Raw genomic sequence first — 18,897 nt, forward strand, 5'->3', positions numbered from 1 at the left:
CCAAAAGGTTAATTTTCAGGTTGAGTTGGATAAGGAAGGTAAATGCAATGCTAGCATTCATTTCAAGGGGACTCAAATATAAAAGCAAGGATGTAATGCACAGGCTTTGTCATGCACAAGTGTGGCCACATTTGGATTAGTTGTGAACAATTTTGGGCCCATTGCTGAGGAAGGACGTGCTGGCTATAGAGAGGGTCCAAAGGAGGTTTACAAGAATGATCCTGGGGATGATTAGGTTAACGTATGAAGAGCATTTGAAGTCTCAGAGTTTAGAAGGATGAGAGGGAATCTCATTGAAACCTACCTGATAATGAAAGTTCAGGATAGAGTGGATGTGGAAAGTATGTTTTCAGTCATGGGAGAGTCCAGAATCAGAGGGCACAGCCTCAGAATAAAAGTACGTACCTTCAGAATGGAGATGTGGAGCAATTTCTTAAATCAGAGGGTGATGAATCTGTGGAATTCATTGCTGTGGAGGATGTCATTGGGTACTTTCAAATTGGAGATTGATAGATTCTTGATTGGTAAGTGTAGATCTGTGTCACTCATGTTATATCGTAATTTGTAGCCATGCCCACTAGTTTAACAGAAAGCTTCTCTGCCCTTTCTCCCTCAGTCTTGAGTTATGTGTTAAGATGAAGTTACCCATGCTGTAACACTAATAAAGTCTTTGGATATTGTGCCAGAGCTACTACACTCCAAACTTTCCGAGTTGACTGTGCCTGAACCCCTCTGTCAGTGGATCACCAACTTCCTGACATACAGGAAGCAGCATGTGAGGCTGGGAAAGCACATCTCGGACGCGCAAACGCTCAGCATAGGAGCACCGCAAGGCTGCGTACTCTCTCCTCTACTCTCTCTACATCAACAACTGCACCTTCACAGACACCTCTGTCAAGCTTCTCAAGTTTGTGGACAACACAACCCTGATTGGACTGATCCAGGATGGGGAGGAATCTGCCTACAGACAGGAAGTGTCACAGTTGATGTCCTGGTGCCGTAGCAACAACCTAGAGCTCAATGCTCTTAAGACAGTGGAATTGATTGTAGACTTTAGGAGAGCTCCCCCTCCCCTCACCCCACTCGCCATCAACAACACCACAGTCACATCTGCAGAGTCTTTTAAGTTCCTGGGAACCATCATCTCCAAGGACCTTAAGTGGGGGGCTACCATCGACTCCACAATCAAAAAGGCACAACAGAGGATGTACTTCCTGCGGCAGCTGAGGAAGCACAATCTGCCACAGGCAATGATGGTCCAATTCTACATGGCCATCGTAGAGTCTGTTCTCACCTTCTCCATCATGGTCTGGTTTGGCTCAGCCACCAAGCAGGACACCTTAGGAGGCTGCAGCGAATCGTCCGATCAGCAGAGAAGATTATTGGCTGCAACATTCCCTCCATTGATGAACTGTACACTGCAAGGGCCAGGAAATGAGCGGGCAAGATCATCTCTGACCCCTCTCACCCTGGTCACAAACTCTTTGAATCACTTCCCTCTGGAAGGCGACTCCGGGTTGTCAAAGCTGCCACTGCCGGACATAAAAACAGTTTTAATCCACGTGTAGTTGCTCTACTCAACAGCCAGAAATCTGTAGCCTCCCTTTGATCTGGTATTTTGTTGGTTCACATGCTTGATCAATGGTGTTTTATCATTCATGTCTTATTATTATTAATGTTTAGTGTTTTCTGAGTCATTCGTAACAGTCACTGTATGTCATGTTGTTACTTGTGGGCGGAACACCAAGGCAAATTCCTTGTATGTGAATACTTGGCCAATAAACTTACTTACTTAATCACTGTGCGTGACTTAAGTTATTCCAACAGCAGAAGCTCGACAGTAAGGGATTCAATGTTATGGGGAGAACGCAGGGGAATGGGGTTGAGAGGGAAAAATAGATCAGCTAAGATTGAATGGTGGAATAGACTTGATGGGCTGAATGGCCTAATTCTGCTTAATAGAAACATAGAAAATAGGTGCAGGAGTAGGCCATTCGGCCCTTCGAGCCTGCACCGCCATTCAATATGATCATGGCTGATCATCCAACTCAGTATCCTGTACCTGCCTTCTCTCCATACCCCCTGATCCCTTTAGCCACAAGGGCCACATCTAACTCCCTCTTAAATATAGCCAACGAACTGGCCTCAACTACCTTCTGTGGCAGAGAATTCCAGAGACTCACCACTCTCTGTGTGAAAAATGTTTTCCTCATCTCGGTCCTAAAAGATTTCCTCCTTATCCTTAATGACCCCTTGTCCTGGACTTCCCCAACATCGGGAACAATCTTGCTGCATCTAGCCTGTCCAACCACATAAGAATTTTGTAAGTTTCTATAAGATCCCCCCCCCTCAATCTTCTAAATTCTAGCTAGTACAAGCCGAGTCTGTCCAGTCTTTCTTCATATGAAAGTCCTGACATCCCAGAAATCAGTCTGGTGAACCTTCTCTGTACTCCCATATGGCAAGAATGTCTTTCCTCAGATTAGGAGACCAAAACTGTACGCAATACTCCAGGTGTGGTCTCACCAAGACCCTGTACAACTGCAGTAGAACCTCCCTGCTCCTGTACTCAAATCCTTTTGCTATGAATATCTAAAGGTCTAAGTGAAAAAGAACCTTGAGTTGTAGGGAGTTATGTAGTAATATTGCATGCAACAGACTCTTGGGCTCGTCACACTCATGGCACCTGTTGGACCTATGTACAGTCATTTACTCCCAAAGCCTTTCATGTCATAGAGGTTCTTCTTAAATATCGTGAGATTATCTGCCTCTACCGCCTCTGCACGCAGAGCATTCCAGACCGTAAACCAATTATCTTTTCATACACACCACCTGCATGAAAAAGAGATTTATCTATCCACTCAATGTATTCCGCTTAAATCACTCTGTATCAAACCACCTCTCGGTTTGCTCAACTCCAGGGGAACAAACCAATGTCCATTATTGAACTGCTCCAATCCAAGTGTGTTCTTGTGAATCTCTTCTGCACCCTCTCCAGCACAATTAAAATATTTTGATAGTGTGGCAACGAGAACTACACACAATACTAGGTGTGGCCAAATCAACGTGTTATAAAGTTACAACATGACATCTTAGCTGTTATATTCAATGTCAACTGCGTTCATTTGTAATACCTTTCATGACTGCTGGGCATCATAATACATTCTGATGGCATATTTTTGAAGTCTAATATAGAACCAGTTTCTGCCCCCCAATGGATGTGTTTTAATTGCTTAAGAAAAGCAGTGTGAGTAGACTACAGAGTTAAGAGACAAAAAAAAATAATGAAAAATCATAACATAGAAACGTATAAAATAGGTGCAGGAGTAGGCCATTCGGCCCTTCGAGCCTGCACCGCCATTCAATATGATCATGGCTGATCATCCAACTCAGTATCCTGTACCTGCCTTCTCTCCATACCCACTGATACCTTTAGCCACAAGGGCCACATCTAACTCCCTCTTAAATATAGCCAATGAACTGGCCTCGACTACATTCTGTGGCAGAGAATTCCAGAGATTCACCACTCTGTATAAAAAATGTTTTTCTCATCTCAGTCCTAAAAGATTTCCCCTTTATCCTTAAACTCTGGACTTCCCCAACATCGGGAACAATCTTCCTGCATCTAGCCTGTCCAACCCCTTAAGAATTTTGTAAGTTTCTATAAGATCCCCCCTTAATCTTCTAAATTCTAGCGAGTACAAGCCGAGTCTACCCAGTCTTTCTTCATATGAAAATCCTGACATCCCAGGAATCCGTCTGGTGAACATTCTCTGTACTCCCTCAATGGCAAGAATGTTTTTTCTCAGATTAGGAGACCAAAACTGTACGCAATACTCCAGGTATGGTCTCACCAATACCCTGTACAACTGCAATAGAATCTCCCTGCTCCTATACTCAAATTCTTTTGCTATGAATGCTAACATACCATTCACTTTCTTCACTGCCTGCTGCACCTGCATGCCTACTTTCAATGACTGGTGTACCATGACACCCAGGTCTCGCTGCATCTCCCCTTTTCCTAATCGGCCACCATTCAGATAATAACAAGATAAAAACTTGCAATCATCCTGGTGAACGGGAAAAGTAATATGAAGTGAAAATGATAATGAAAGGGAGTACGAGAAAACATTGCAAAAGTTATCAACTTCAAAATGCAGAATTTTCATGACTTCATTAGAAAAGACAGTGAGCCGTTCTCAAATTGGTAACAATAATTTTTTTACAGGAAGTAAGTAAATCCTAGACATGCTTAATTAGGTTTTTTTTAATGTTGAAGGAAGGGTGATGGCATGTTGGATATCTCAACCAGTGATAGTTGTGATAGTAGACAATTAAGGATGGTTTGGGTTAATTAATTTTACTTGTGAACTTAACTGATATCCATGTCAATTTTGTCCTTAATTTGGAAACTGTTCCAAAATCACTCAATATGGGAACCATATTTCAGTGTTTTAATTAGTTGTATTAAAAAACACATAGAGGAGAGAACAATTAGAGGAGAGAACAATTAATAAAAATGAAGAGAGAGAGGAAACTTGTTCCGCCGTTCATGGGAACGAATGTTTGTACGTGCATCAAACTTTTGAATTGAATATTATGGGAGTTAGTTCATATGTATGAGCGTTCAAGTTGGTCATTTGGAACCTTGTTGGTCAGTTGAATTTCATAAAACTGCAGACAAGTTGCTGTCTAAATTAGAAAATTTGATGTGACAGGACAAGAGATCACATATAATGTCTGAAAAAGGGCCTCGACCCAAAGTGTCACCTATTCGTTCTCTCCAGAGATGCTGCCTGTCCCGCTGAGTTACTCCAGCATTTTGTGTCGACCTTCAATTTAAACCAGCATCTGCAGTTATTTCCTGCACATGTAATGTGATTGTCATGTCCCACAAGCATTTATGTGAGAACTGCAATTAGAAACATAGAATCATAGAAAATAGGTGCAGGAGGGGGCCATTCGGCCCTTCGTGCCAGCACCGCCATTCATTGTGATCATGGCTGATCGTCCCCTATCAATAACCCGTGCCTGCCTTCTCCCCATATCCCTTGACTCCATTAGCCCCTAGAGCCCTCTCTAACTCTCTCTTAAATCCATCCAGTGACCTGTCCTCCACTGCCCTCTGTGGCAGGGAATTCCACAAATTCATAACTCTCTGGGCGAAAACATTTTTTCTCACCTCAGTCTTAAATGACCTCCCCTTTATTCTATGACAGTGGCCCCTGGTTCTGGACTCGCCCAACATTTGGAACATTTTTCCTGCATCTAGCTTGTCCAATCCTGTATTCTGTAACAACGTGTCAACACTGCGGTTTTAATGTTTCACGTGTTCACAATTTAATTAATCTACCTTTATCGACTAAAACAAATAATAACATTGGGAATTAAAACACTTTTGATTGTATTCCATTATCAAACATAGTCAATGTTCGCTCTGAAGACATTTCCAGCACATTAGGGTCAGGGGGGGGGGGGGGGGGGGGTGGGTAATCAGTGCGGGGGGGGTAGGGCGGGGGGGGTTTAGAAGGTGATCGGTGCGGGGTGGATAGATTGAGGCAGGTGAATTAGTACGTGTTGGTTGGAGTATGTAAAATTGTGAGGGGAGAGCACAGGGGATGTCAGTGGTGTTGAATTGGGGGATCAGTACGGGGTGGGGGTAACAGTACAGGGATGGAGGGTAACAGTACAGGATGAATGGGGGGGCTCAGTACAGGATGAATGGGGGACTCAGTACAGGATGAATGGGGGTAGACAAAAATGCTGGAGAAATTCAGCAGTTGAGGCAGCATTTATAGAGCAAAGGAAATAGAAACTTAGAAACATAGATGGATTAAATAGGCAACGTTTCGGGTCGAGACCCTTCTTCAGACTGTTCCCCCCCATTCTTCTTGAATGGGAGGATCAGTACAGGATGAATGGGTTGATCAGTACAGGATGAATGGGGGAGGGGGGGGTCAGTACAAAATCGGAGGGCCTGTGCAGGGAGAAACTCACTACAGGATGAATGAGGGGATCAGTACAGGATGAATGGAGGGATCAGTACAGGATGAATGAGGGGATCACTACAGGATGAATGAGGGGATCAGTACAGGATGAATGGAGGGATCAGTACCCTTCTGAATGAGGGGACACTACAGGATGAATGAGGGGATTCAGTACAGGATGGATGAGGGGGGCTACAGGATGAATGAGGGCAGTACAGGATGAATGGGGGGGTTCAGTACAGGATGAATGGGGGGTGGGGGATGAATGGGTTGATCAGTACAGGATGAATGGAGGGAGACAAAAGTACATGAAGAAACTCAGTGGGCGAGGCAGCATGTGGGTATGAATGAGGGGATCAGTGCAAGGTGAATGCGGGGATCAGTGCAGGGAGAATGGAGGAGGCGAAGTGCAGGGTGAATGGAGGAGAAGTGCAGGATGGGGATGGGAATGGGGGGATCAGTACAGGATGAATGGGGGGTACAGTGTGAGGGGATGGGGATGGGGGGGGTGCAAGGAAGGAGGGGATCATGCAGGGGAATGGATGCAGGTAGAATGGAGAGAAGGCAGGGTGGATGGGAAGGGGTAGTACAGGATGGGGGGGGGGGGGGGGGGCGGCAGGAGAATCAATGCGAGATGGATGGGGAGATCAGCGCAGGATGAATAGATGGTGGGGTCGGGGGGGGGGTTGATAGGGATGGGAGCACAGGGGATGTCAGTGAGGACTGAATAGAGGCGGGAATGGGGATCAGTGCGGGATGGAGAGGAGGGGTCCCAGGATAAGAGGGGTGGAGGACGGCGTACAGAAAGAGCGAATGAGAGGGGACGAGGTGGGGAGGAAGGAAGGTCAGCGCTCCTCGGAACACATCCCTGTCCACTGCCAAGTGCCGCTGCCAAAAGGGGGGGTGGTTGGGATGTCCACCACCTCCCCTTTTGGCCACCTCCTCCCCTCCTCCGCCAGCTAACAGCAAGATGCACGGCCGAGCGGTGCAGCTGCTTCAGACGCTGGAAGGAGGCCTCCCCCTTCCTCCCGCCCTTCTCCCGGCCTCGGCGTGCGAGAGGGTTTGTTTTGAAAGCGCCGTTGGCAGAGTGGCACGCAGCGGCTGCTATCAGGGCGGGCGGGGTGCGGGAGGAGGAGAAGTTGTCGGAGCCGTTGTCGATGCCGCTGTTCGGGGCCCGTCATTCGCTCCGACCCTTCGTCACCACGCACCTAATATCTTTGCCCCGCACTACAGCCGTCACCGACACAAAACATCACGTTCCTTTTCTCCAGAGATGCTGCTTGACCCGCTGAGTTACTCCAGTTTTTTGTGTCTATCTTCAGTATAAACCAGTAACTGCAGTGCCAAGCCGGACGAAATGACTCGGCTTTTAGGTTGGCCGGCAGCACTTTGGGTGGTCATTGGCACCTGGGCAACCACTAATTTCGAGCCCTGAGAGGCTAAATAATACCAAAGCACATGTATTCTGATTGTGTGCTGCTGATGTACTGTTCGAAAAGTCTCTGGATAAAGTAGAAAATAAATTTGTTCTGATTAAATTCCCTTGTGTTTAACCAGGTTAAAATGTAATCTTCAGCAGCCATATGCCAAATTTACTCAATCTCTCAGAGAATAAATGCTTTTGCTGTCAACTGTGTAATTAGAATGTCCTGAAATTAAATATGTTTAAAATCTTGAGGAAGCAATAATGTGTGTCATTATCTTTTATAACACATGGAATGATATATAAACATGTAAGAAATATTTTCCTGCGTGCGCAAGGCACAGTAGAGCGTAACATCTGCAATTCAAAGAATTGCTAAAAGTGATGAGGAAGAACTTTTTGCTGAGAATTATTAATTGTAGTAAGTGGGCCATTCCATGCTGGTATTCCAAAGATGGTAGAATGAGGCTACATGTGCAAGAAAAACAACATGAACCTTACATTGCCTTTTTGAAACACTTCAATGTTCTTATTTTTAATTATATTGCAGTCTTTTGATTACTGATTCTAGAACAGCTAAATTACCAACCTAGAAAACAGTTTTAATGGGATGTCAATGTTTTGAGATAAGTTTGCCACAGGAATCCACTCGAACTATTGGAAGGTGCAGGTTGGGTCTTAAAATGATGTCTATTTAACAATTGCAGCTCCCAGTATTTCTATTGATGTTTTGTATGCATTATGGAGAAACATTGGTACATTGCCTGAATTAATAAGTGAGTTTGATTTTGAGGTGTAGGGAAGAACTACAGATGCTGGTTTAAATCGTCACCCATTCCTTCTCTCCGGAATTCTCTGGAATTGTCTGCCACAGAAGGTAGTTGAGGCCAGTTCATTGGCTATATTTAAGAGGGAGTTAGATGCAGCCCATCCGCGTTTTTATTCTTTTTTGTCTATGTTTATATGTAGTTTTTGTTATTTTTTGTTGGGGTGTGTGTGTGGGGGGGTGTGGGAGGGAGGGGGTAACTTTTAAATCTCTCCCTGCACTGGAGACCCGACCTTTTCTTGTCGGGTCTCCGTTGTCGTTGGGGCTGCAATGAGGAGCGGCCTCCAACAGAAGAAGCCGGGGACTCTGGTGCCGACTCACCTCACCGTCGCGGAGCTGGCCGAGTCCAGAGCGGGTGGAGCGGTGGTGGAGCGCTGCTGCTGCTGCTGCTGCTGCTGCTGCTGATTCGGAGGCTGCAACTGCTCCCACGGGTCCGGCGGCCGGCGGCACCGGGAGCCCGCGGGTCCCTGGAGGGAAACCGCTTTTCAGGGCTCCTGCAACGGCGACTTCTCCCGCCCGAGTTGCAGGGTCGAAGAGCTCCTGGAGCGGGGCCTAACATCACTGCCCCGCGCGGCTTGGAATGGCCGCGGGACTCTGCGAGCGCACGCCGGGGGCTCCAACATCAAGATCCGGTGTGCGACCTCGCACCACCCGGCGTGGCTTTAATGGCTGCGGGACAATCGCCATCGCCAGCCGGGGGCTTTGACTTTGACTCTGTCATCGGGGGGGGAGAGTGCAGTGGAGAGATAAGTTTTTTTTGGCCTTCCATCACAGCAATGTGATGGATGTTTATGTAAAATGTAAATTATGTTGTGTCTGGGGTCTATTTGTTTGTAATGTATGGCTGCAGAAACGGCATTTCGTTTGGACCTCAAGGGGTCCAAATGACAATTAAATTGACTATTGACTATTGATGTGGCCCTTGTGGCTAAAGGGGTCAGGGGGTATGGTGAGAAGGCAGGTAGAGGATACTGAGTTGGATGATCAGCCATGATCATATTGAATGGCGGTGCAGGCTCGAAGGGCCGAATGGCCTACTACTGGACCTTTTTCTATGTTTCTATTTTTCCAGAGATGCTACCTGTCCTGCTGAGTTACTCCAGCATTTTGTGTTTACCTTTGATTTTGTGATCATCTTAGTCAACATAGCTTCATAATACAATAGAGGGGAATTAACAAGCCCATAGCAAAATTTTGCTAGATAATCATGATTTTGATCTTTATGCACTGCGGATTCATAAAGATATAGATCCATCAATACAGGGCTGGAAAAATCAGATGGAATAACTATAAGTGACTATTACAATTAACAATTACATTTTGAATGTAGGATAGAAACATAGAGTTTGCAAATGGCTACTTGTGTGCCTGAAATTAATTTGGAAAGGTCAAAACTGTGAGATATCTCAAAGGAAGATAATGATATGTGACTGAGTACCGCCAACATTATCGACAGTGAATGTACCTCATATTCTGCAGTAGTTCCATTGTAAATAGTACATTGTTCACAGACCATCCATTGCTTTTGCACTGTTCATCTTCTTGAAATATCTTAACTTCTTCCAGATTTCCTGACATTGCATAGGTCTCTGAAAATTATGTTATAACTTGTGACTGTTTCCTGTGGAGCTGATAGTGCACTTCATCAGTGGCGAGTGAGTAATTTAGCAAGGAAGAGGATCATCTTCTCCATGAATAGAGACTATTGAAACTTAACCAAAGACTTCTTCTTCTGTTCTATAAAATGTTGGAAAATTTCCTGACCTTATTTTGCATCATTTGTAGGTTTTACTTTCTGAAAATTGATGTAAATTTGATAACAAGTTTGAAATCAAGGGAAAAAAAGATTTGTGACGTGTTTTATTTTTCTGTGGAGCTGATAGTGCACTTCCAGTGGCGAGTGAGTAATTTAGCAAGGAAGAGGATCCAATCTGAGTTTCTCCGTGGTAAAATGCAGCAGTCAGTAATGAAATGCAGTAACCATATAACCATATATACAATTACAGCACGGAAACAGGCCATCTCGGCCCTACAAGTCCGACCCAGTTTTGAAACATTGGAACCAAAGACCACTCTCTGAGTAAAGAAAGTTCTTTTACAAACTTCTGTCCCTTAATTCTGAAGTCATGTCCTCTTGTTTGAATCTTCCCTATTCTCAAAAGGAAAATGCTTGTCCACATCAATCTGTCTATGTCTCATCATTTTAAAGACCTCTATCAAGTCCCCCCTTAACCTTCTGCGCATCCAGAGAATAAAGATCACTTTTACTTCTCTGTAACTTAGTTGTTGAAACCCAGATGTAAATTTCTAGTAAATCTCCTCTGTACTCTCTCTATTTTGTTGAAATCCTTCGTAATTGGGCGACCAAAAAACACCCATACTCCAGATTTGCTCACGTAATGCCTTGTACAATTTTTTACATCCCAGCTTCTATACTCAATGCTCTGATTTATAAAGGCCATACCAAAAGCTTTCTTTACCACCCTATCTATATGAGAGTCCACCTTCAAGGAACTCTGCACGGTTATACCCAGATCCCTCTGTTCAACTGTATTCTTCAATTCCCTACCATTTACCATGTACGTCCCATTTTGATTTGTCGTGCCAAGGTGTAGCACCTCACATTTATCAGCATTAAACTCCATCTGCCATCTTTCAGCCCATTTTTCCAAATGGCCTAAATCACTCTGTAGACTTTGGAAATCCTCTTCATTATCCACAGCACCCCCTATCTTGGTATCATCTGCATACTTACTAATCCAATTTACCACACCTTCATCCAGATCATTGATATACATGACAAACAACAAAGGACCCAACACAGATCCCTGAGGCACCCCACTAGTCACCAGTAGAAAGACAATACATGATTACAATCGAGCCATTTACAATATATAGATACTTGATAAAGAAATAATGTTTAGAGGGGAAAGCCAGCAAAGTCCAATCAAGGATAGTTCGAAGGTCACCAAAGCGATAGATAGTAGTTCAGTATGGCTGTCTGGTTGTGGTAGGATGATTCAGTTACTTGGTAACAACTGGATAGAAACTGTCCCTGAATTTGGTGGTGTACGTTTTCCCGCTTCTATACTTTTTGCCTGATGGGAGAGGGGAGATGAGGGAGTAACCAGGGTGCAACTAATCCTTGATTACGCTGCTGTCCTTGCTGAGATATAAATAGAGTCAATAGAAGGGAGAACCGCGGAACCAACGAATCCCCATCTACTGATACTCTCCTCCGCCTAGGTCCTTAACCTTAATAACTTTTCGTTTGACACCTCCCATTTCCTCCAAATACAAGGCGTACCTGTGGGCATGCACATGGGCCCTAGCTATGCCTGCCTCTTTGTAGGGTACATCGAACAATCCTTGTTCAAGGCGTACCTTGGCCCCATCCCCGAACTCTACCTCCACTACATCGACAACTGCATTGGTGCTATCTCCTGCACTCACACACAACTCACTGACTTCATCCATTTCACCACTAACCTCCATCAAATACACCTGGACCATTTCCGACATTTCCCTTCCATTTCTTGACCTCACTATCTCCATCGCAGGTGATAGACTACTGACCGCCATCCACTATAAACCCACTGACTCCCATGGCTATCTAGACTACACTTCTTCCCACCCTGCTTCCTGTAAGGACTCCATCCCCTACTCCCAATTCCTCCGTCTACGCCGCATCTGCAACCAGGATGAGGTGTTCCACACCAGGGCATCGGAAATGTCCTCATTCTTCAGGAAACGGGGGTTCCCCTCTTCGACTATAGATGAGGCTCTCACCAGGGTCTCTTCTATACTCCGTGGCGTTGCTCTCACTTGCCACATTTTCCCATCTCCTCCCCTTTCAGTTTTCCACAGAGACCGCTCCCTCCGTAACTCCCTGGTCAATTTGTCCCTTCCCACCCGAACCACCCCCTCTCCGGGCACCTTGCCTTGCAACTATTGCATCCGCTGCTCTAGATATCAGCTGCTCTACATCGGTGAGACCAAGCCTAGGCTTGGCGATCGCTTCGCCAAACACCACTGCTCGGTTCGCAATAACCAACCTGATCTCCCGGTGGCCCAGCACTTCAACTCTCCCTCCCATTCCGAATCCGACCTTCCTGTCCTGGGCCTCCTCCTTGGCCAGAGTGAGGCCCACCGTAAATTGGAGGAGCAACACCTCATATTTCGCTTGGGCAGTGTACACCCCAGCGGTATGAACATTGACCTCTAATTTCAGGAAGTCCCTACTTTCTCCTCCCCTTCTCAGTTGCCTATTTATTTCGCTCCATAGATGCTGCCTCACCCGCTGAGTTTCTCCAGCATTTTCGTCTACCTTCATAGAAGGGAGGTTGGTGTGTGTGATGGTCTGGGCTGCATCCACAATTTGCTGCAATTTCTTGCAGTCTTGGATGGAACTGTTTCCAAACCAAGCTGTGATGCATCCTGATAAAATGCTATTGATGGTGCATCTGTAGATATCCCTTTTCTAAATAAATAATAGATTAGATATACATTTAAGGCAACACAAATGCCATTGTATAAAAACATAAGTACCAAGATATTTGATATTATATCTTCCAGACTATGAGACAACAACTAAATTAAGAATTATAGCATTTTATTAATCTGATGATGACATTTTTTGATATACATTATGCATTTGTCTGAAATTTGGCGAAATTGTTCGATATTCATGTCAATCTTTCAAGAAAGATTTGTGCAGATGGTACTGGCTATGTTTATATTTATCTACAACATTTGTGTGAACTGGATATTCACAGCCTTTTTATTTTAGGACATCATGTGAACAATTGCTTTTTACTTGTACAATTAGCATGTTTAAAGAGAATCTGAGTTGTTACAGCACAGAAGGAAGTAATTCATCTTAAATCTGTGCCAGTTCATTGTAAAACAATCCATACATTTCCATTACCCCCGCTCTTTTCTTTCGCCTCCGCCTATTTTTTTTTTCTCACCTTGAAGTATTTATACTATTTCAGTTTGAAAGCCGTAATTGCATTTACAACTAGCACTCTTTAAGGCAGTGCTTTCCAAATCATTGTTACTTGCTGAGCAAAGATTTTCCTCATGTCCCCCCTGGATCTTTAGCTTTTATTTTAAATCCGTGTCCCCATTCCTTGATCCTTGCATGAATGGGAACTATGGCGCTTCTGGACCTTATTTAAATTTGTTAGATATCTATATAGTCTATCAAATCTCTCAACTTTCATAGCCTGAGATTCCACAGTATGCAGTTTTTTGTAATTGAAATCCCTTTTCTTCCATAGCAGTCCCTGGAAATCTGAAATATATCATCTCTGGAGACTACACATCCTTCCCTAAAGTGTGATTACTGGAACTGTGCACAATATTTTACTTATATCCCAACAGTTTTATAAAGATTCAAAATGACCCCCTTGCTTATTTACACTGAATTACTATTTATATATTCATGAAGGGAGTTGATGAGGTGAATGCACAGTCTTTTACCCATTGTGAGTGGAATCAAGAACCAGAGGACATAGGTATAAGGTGAGAGGGGAAAGATTTAATAAGAACCAGAGGGGCATTTTTTTAATTGGGAGTGATAAATGTTTAGAATGATCTGCCAGAGGAGGTAGCTGAGGCCAGTACAGTAACTGCACTTGTGGGCTTGGGTTAGAGGGAGAGGTTGGATAGGCTGCGACTATTTCCTTTGGAGTGTAGGAGACTGAGGGGTGACCTTATTGAGTAGTACAAGATCACAAAGGGCATGGGTAAGGTGAGCGCTCAGTTTTTCTCTCAGGGTAGAGATTTCAAAACGAGGGGACATAGGCTTAAGAAGGATCTCTGGGGCAATTTTTTCACTCAGAAAATGCTGGAGTCAAATATAAAATATGAAATAGCGGCACATTTGGATAGCAGTAACAGGATCAGTCCAAGTCATCATTGATTTACGAAGGGGAAGTCATGCTTGACTAATCTTCTGGAGAAGGCAGGAACGGGGTACTGATTGGGGATGATCAGCCATGATCACATTGAATGGCGGTGCTGGCTCGAAGGGCCAATTGGCCTATCCCTGCACCTATTGTCTATTGTCATATGTTGATGGAATGGAGCGGCTGGTCTTGTATACTCTGGAATTTAGAACGATGAGAGGGGATCTTATTGAAACATATAAGATTATTAAGGGTTTTATACACAGTAGAGGCAAGAAACATGTTCCCGATGTTGGGGGAGTCCAGAACCAAGGGCCACAGTTTAAGAATAAGGGGTAAGCCATTTAGAACGGAGATGAGGAAACATTTTTTCACGCAGATGGCTGTGGAATTCTCTGCCTCAGAAGGCAGTGAAGGGCAATTCTCTGGATGCTTTCAAGAAAGAATTAGATGGTGCTCTTAAATATAGCGGAGTCAGGGTATATGGAGAGAAGGCAGGAATGGGTACTGATTGTAGATGATCAGCCACAGTGAATCTTGAAGGGTCGAATGGCCTACTCCTGCACATATTGTCCAGTGTCAACAATTTCTGGAATGAGCTGTCAGAGGATGCTTTAGAAATGGATACAATTGTGATTTTTAAAACATATTTGGACAGATGTATGGATATAAAGGGTTCAGAAGAATATTGGCCAAATGCAGGCAAATGGGACTAGCTCAGTATGCCGACTTGGTCAGCATGGACAAGATGGGTTGAAGAGCCCGTTTCTGCTGTATAGAATTCTATTTTGTTCTATGGATTTATTTTGCACTTTTCAGGGGTGATTTTGCATGATGATTTGGACTGACATTTAATCTCACAATTTTACATAAACTTGAATGAGGTAAAATTCTCTTGCCAGGAACAAAATGAAAACAATAAATTTGCTTCAATCAATTTATGTACTTCATACCTTTCCACTGATGTCTTTAGAAATATTGGAGTATAATTGTAGCAAATTGAATGTCCTGTTTGAATTGTTTGCTTCATCTTTGCAGGATTGGCCTTGAAGCAGTGCAAACATCGAGTGTTTTCAAATATATCTATTTGCCTGTGAAATTCATCATCTGTCAGTAATGCTAAATGTTTTCATTGGAATATGTTGCAGAGCTACAGTAGAATACATTGACACCATGAGCTCAATCAACCTGCTGGGTTTTTTTGGAAGTTATCTGGTGGATTTTGACTCATACACTTCAAAAACCAGATCACAAAGTAGGCAGCTGTGATTAATCAAAGATTTATTGAAAATACCTTTAAAAATATTTGGAAAGTTAAAAACTTTTGTCAATTTAATTTGAGATTAGCCATCAATTTCTGAATTAGTTCACAGCATGCTTAATTACCATCCTTTTAAATTTAGGCTTAAATTTAAGCCTCATTTAAATTTTGAGTCACGGCACAATTATTGAAAACTACCAACGCTGATTAATTCATCCTGGAAATGTGGTCAGTTTTGTGTGAGGGGCAAGTTTCTAGCATGATTTTTTAAATAATGCAAACAATTGTATAACGAGTTGTTTAAAATGGGATTTGAACTCAAAGTTCCATGATGTTTTGCTGTGCCCATTACTGATGCAGTATTGGAAAATTACTCCAATAAAATCTTTGTAGATGAGAACAAATTCCTTTCTAAAATTTGAGAAAATCTCAGCCATAAATGTTTTTCACAGCACATTTTGAGCTGGGCATGATTGCCTGGGTATGTTTCATATTTTAGTTTGGTTCAGAGAGACAGAGTGGAAGCAGGCTTTTCGGCCGAGGATCTGCACCAACTGACAATCCATCACCTAATATATTGAGGACCATTAATTAAAATTTCATGTATGGCATTAACATCATACTTCATTGTATTACAATTGATGGAAAGTTGATCTGAAAATGTCATTATCATATCCAGGGCCTTGAATGTTATGCTAAGTGGTGTATATCCTGAATTAATGAATACGGAGAGAAACAGGGATAAAGAAGCTTTGTGTATTGGAGCCAACATAAATATAAACAGATACACGAATGAAGAATGACTCCAAGGAAGAGTAGATTAAGGAGAGAGGGAAAAGTTCACAGGAGGGAAAGGCGAATCGAAAATTAACAACAATAAGCAAATCAAAAGAAACATCCTTTCTTAATGTAGACAAAAATGCTGGGGAAACTCAGCGGGTGAGGCAGTCATGAGACTGAAGAAGGGTTTCGACCCTGAAACTTTGCCTATTTCCTTCGCACCATAGATGCTGCCTCACCCGCTGAGTTTCTCCGACATTTTTGTCTACCTTCGATTTTCCAGCATCTGCAGTTCCTTCTTAAACATCCTTTCTTAATGTAATTAGAGGTCTCCCGGTTAAATAACATCAAAAATAGTACATTTCCAAACTCTTTTTTCAATTGTTATAATTTATGGAGTTTCCATTAAAGGAGATTTTGGGTCCAATAGTCTCATATCAAAGAACATGTGCACTTGCATATTCTTTTTGATCTCATAAACCCGCGATGCAATTGATAATTGTTCCAACTTACGTACAGTGTTCAATCTTTTTTCAGATGCTCACCAAACAGAATGCAGCTTGTCTTTCATAGTGACCTTGAAGTTAAGAGTGGGTAGTTTAACAGTATAGTTTTAAACTGAAAATGAAACGTTGAATGCAAACTGTGAAATGTCTGTGACTAATTAAGTATACAACAACAGATTTTTTTTCTCTCTCTCTCATGGTCTTTAGAAATACTGCCTTTTATCTGCTGCCAGGTTTTGAACACTGAGTTTATTGTTTAAACATTTCGCAGAGTGTTGCGGTGTTTTTCTTTGATGGTTTCTCGTGTTCAGGTGTGTTTTCTTGCTGGATTTAATTGATTATAGATGGAAAATGAAACAAATAAACTACAATTTGATAATTTATCTTTTTCTATCACAAGTAGAAATGTTGAGAACATTTTGGACTGACAATGCAGAAAATGCTGGAAACACTAAGCAGGTCTGGCAGCATCTGTGGAAAGTAGAACACTTAACATTTTTTGTCCAGGCCTGAAACATTAAATGCTTTTCCAGCACTTTTTGTTTTCATTTAAGATTTGCAATATTATTTTTATTTTCAATGGACTGACTTTATATGGTCACACTGCAAAGGTTTTAAACCCTCCAAGCACTGTAAGTATAAGCATTAGCTCATGGAGGTCAGCCTTGGTTATAAACAAGTCTTGGTCATCTGGCTTAATGTTAAGGAGATACAAAGATGAAATTGTCAGTTGTGTTAAACTACTTCTTTCGATGGCCACTATATCTCACAGAAGTCCAGTTTTGGCAGCCTTCATCCATTCCTAATCCTTTGAAAGGACAGTAGTGTACGAGGGAGTATGTTCTTATTGTAAATGTGCTGTTTTGTCTCGAAGTAAATGCAAATAGCTGACCTGCCAATGCTGTCAAAGACAGACCCATCATCAATGAGGAGATGAGGCAGGAAATCTGTTGGGTAGACTGATGGAACTGAAGGCTGATAAATCCCCAGGACCTGATGGTCTGCATCCCAGGGTACTTAAGGAAGTGGCTCTAGAAATCATGGACGCATTGGTGATCACTTTCCAATGTTCTATAGATTTAGGATCAGTTCCTGTGGATGGGAGGGTAGCTAATGTAATCCCACTTTCTAAGAAAGGAGGGAGTGAGAAAACAGAATTATAGACCAGTTAGCCTGACATTGGTGGTGGGGAAGATGCTGGAGTCAATCATAAAAGAAGAAATAGCGGGACATTTGGACAGCAGTAGCAAGATCCGTCCGAGTCAGTATGGATTTTGTTGAAGTCAGTTGAACAAATGTGTCTATGAAGGCATGAAGGCATGAGAGAGGAGCTGGCCAAGATAGACTAGAAAGGGATCCTTGCAGGAATGACAGTGGAACAGCAATGGCAGGAATTTCTGGGCATAATCTGGAAGACGCAGGATCATTTCATTCCAAAAAGGAAGAAAGATTCTAAGGGGAGTAGGAGGCAACCGTGGCTGACAAGAGAAGTTAGGGATAGAATAAAACTAAAAGAAAAGATGTATAATACAGCAAAAAGTATCCGGAGGCCAGAGCATTTGGGAACCTTTCATAGGACAACAGAAGGAAACAAAACGGGCATTACGGGCTGAAAAGATGAAGTACGAGGGGAAGCTGGCCAGGAATATAAAGAAGGGCAGTAAAAGCTTCTTTAGATATGTTAAGGGAAAAAGAGTAGCAAAGTCAAATGTGGGTCCCTTGAAGGCAGACACGGGTGAAATTATTATGGGTAACAAGGAAATGGCAGAAGAGTTGAACAGGTACATCGGGTCTGTCTTCACTAAGGAAGATACAAACAATCTCCCAGATGTACTGGAGGACAGAGAATCTAAGGGGGTAGAGGAACTGAAATAAATTTTCATTATGCGAGAAATAGTATTGGGTAGGCTAATGGGACTGAAGGATGATAAATCCCCTGGGCCTGATGGTCTGCAGCCCAGGGTCCTCAGGGAGGTGGCTCTAGAAATAGTGGACGCATTGGTGATTATTTTCCAATGTTCGATCGATTCAGGATCAGTTCCTGTGGATTGGAGGATAGCTAATGTTATCTCTCTTTTCAAGAAAGGAGCGAGAGAGTAAACGGGGAATGACAGACTAATTAGCCTGACCGGTGGTGGGAAAGATGCTGGAGTCAATTATTAAAGAGGTCATAATGGGGCATTTGGATAGCAGGAAAAGGAT

The 18,897-nt window shown here is 43.1% G+C and overlaps 1 protein-coding gene across 3 annotated transcripts in view; it reads left to right on the plus strand.

The window, feature by feature from the left end:
• fbxl17 (F-box and leucine-rich repeat protein 17) overlaps nt 1-18,897 on the plus strand; it is a 544,870-nt gene that overhangs the window by 143,166 nt on the left and 382,807 nt on the right. The gene's annotated exons all lie outside the window — the stretch shown is intronic.

This window comes from Leucoraja erinacea, chromosome 3 (assembly GCF_028641065.1).
Source record: "Leucoraja erinacea ecotype New England chromosome 3, Leri_hhj_1, whole genome shotgun sequence".
Classification (NCBI taxonomy): domain Eukaryota; kingdom Metazoa; phylum Chordata; class Chondrichthyes; order Rajiformes; family Rajidae; genus Leucoraja; species Leucoraja erinaceus.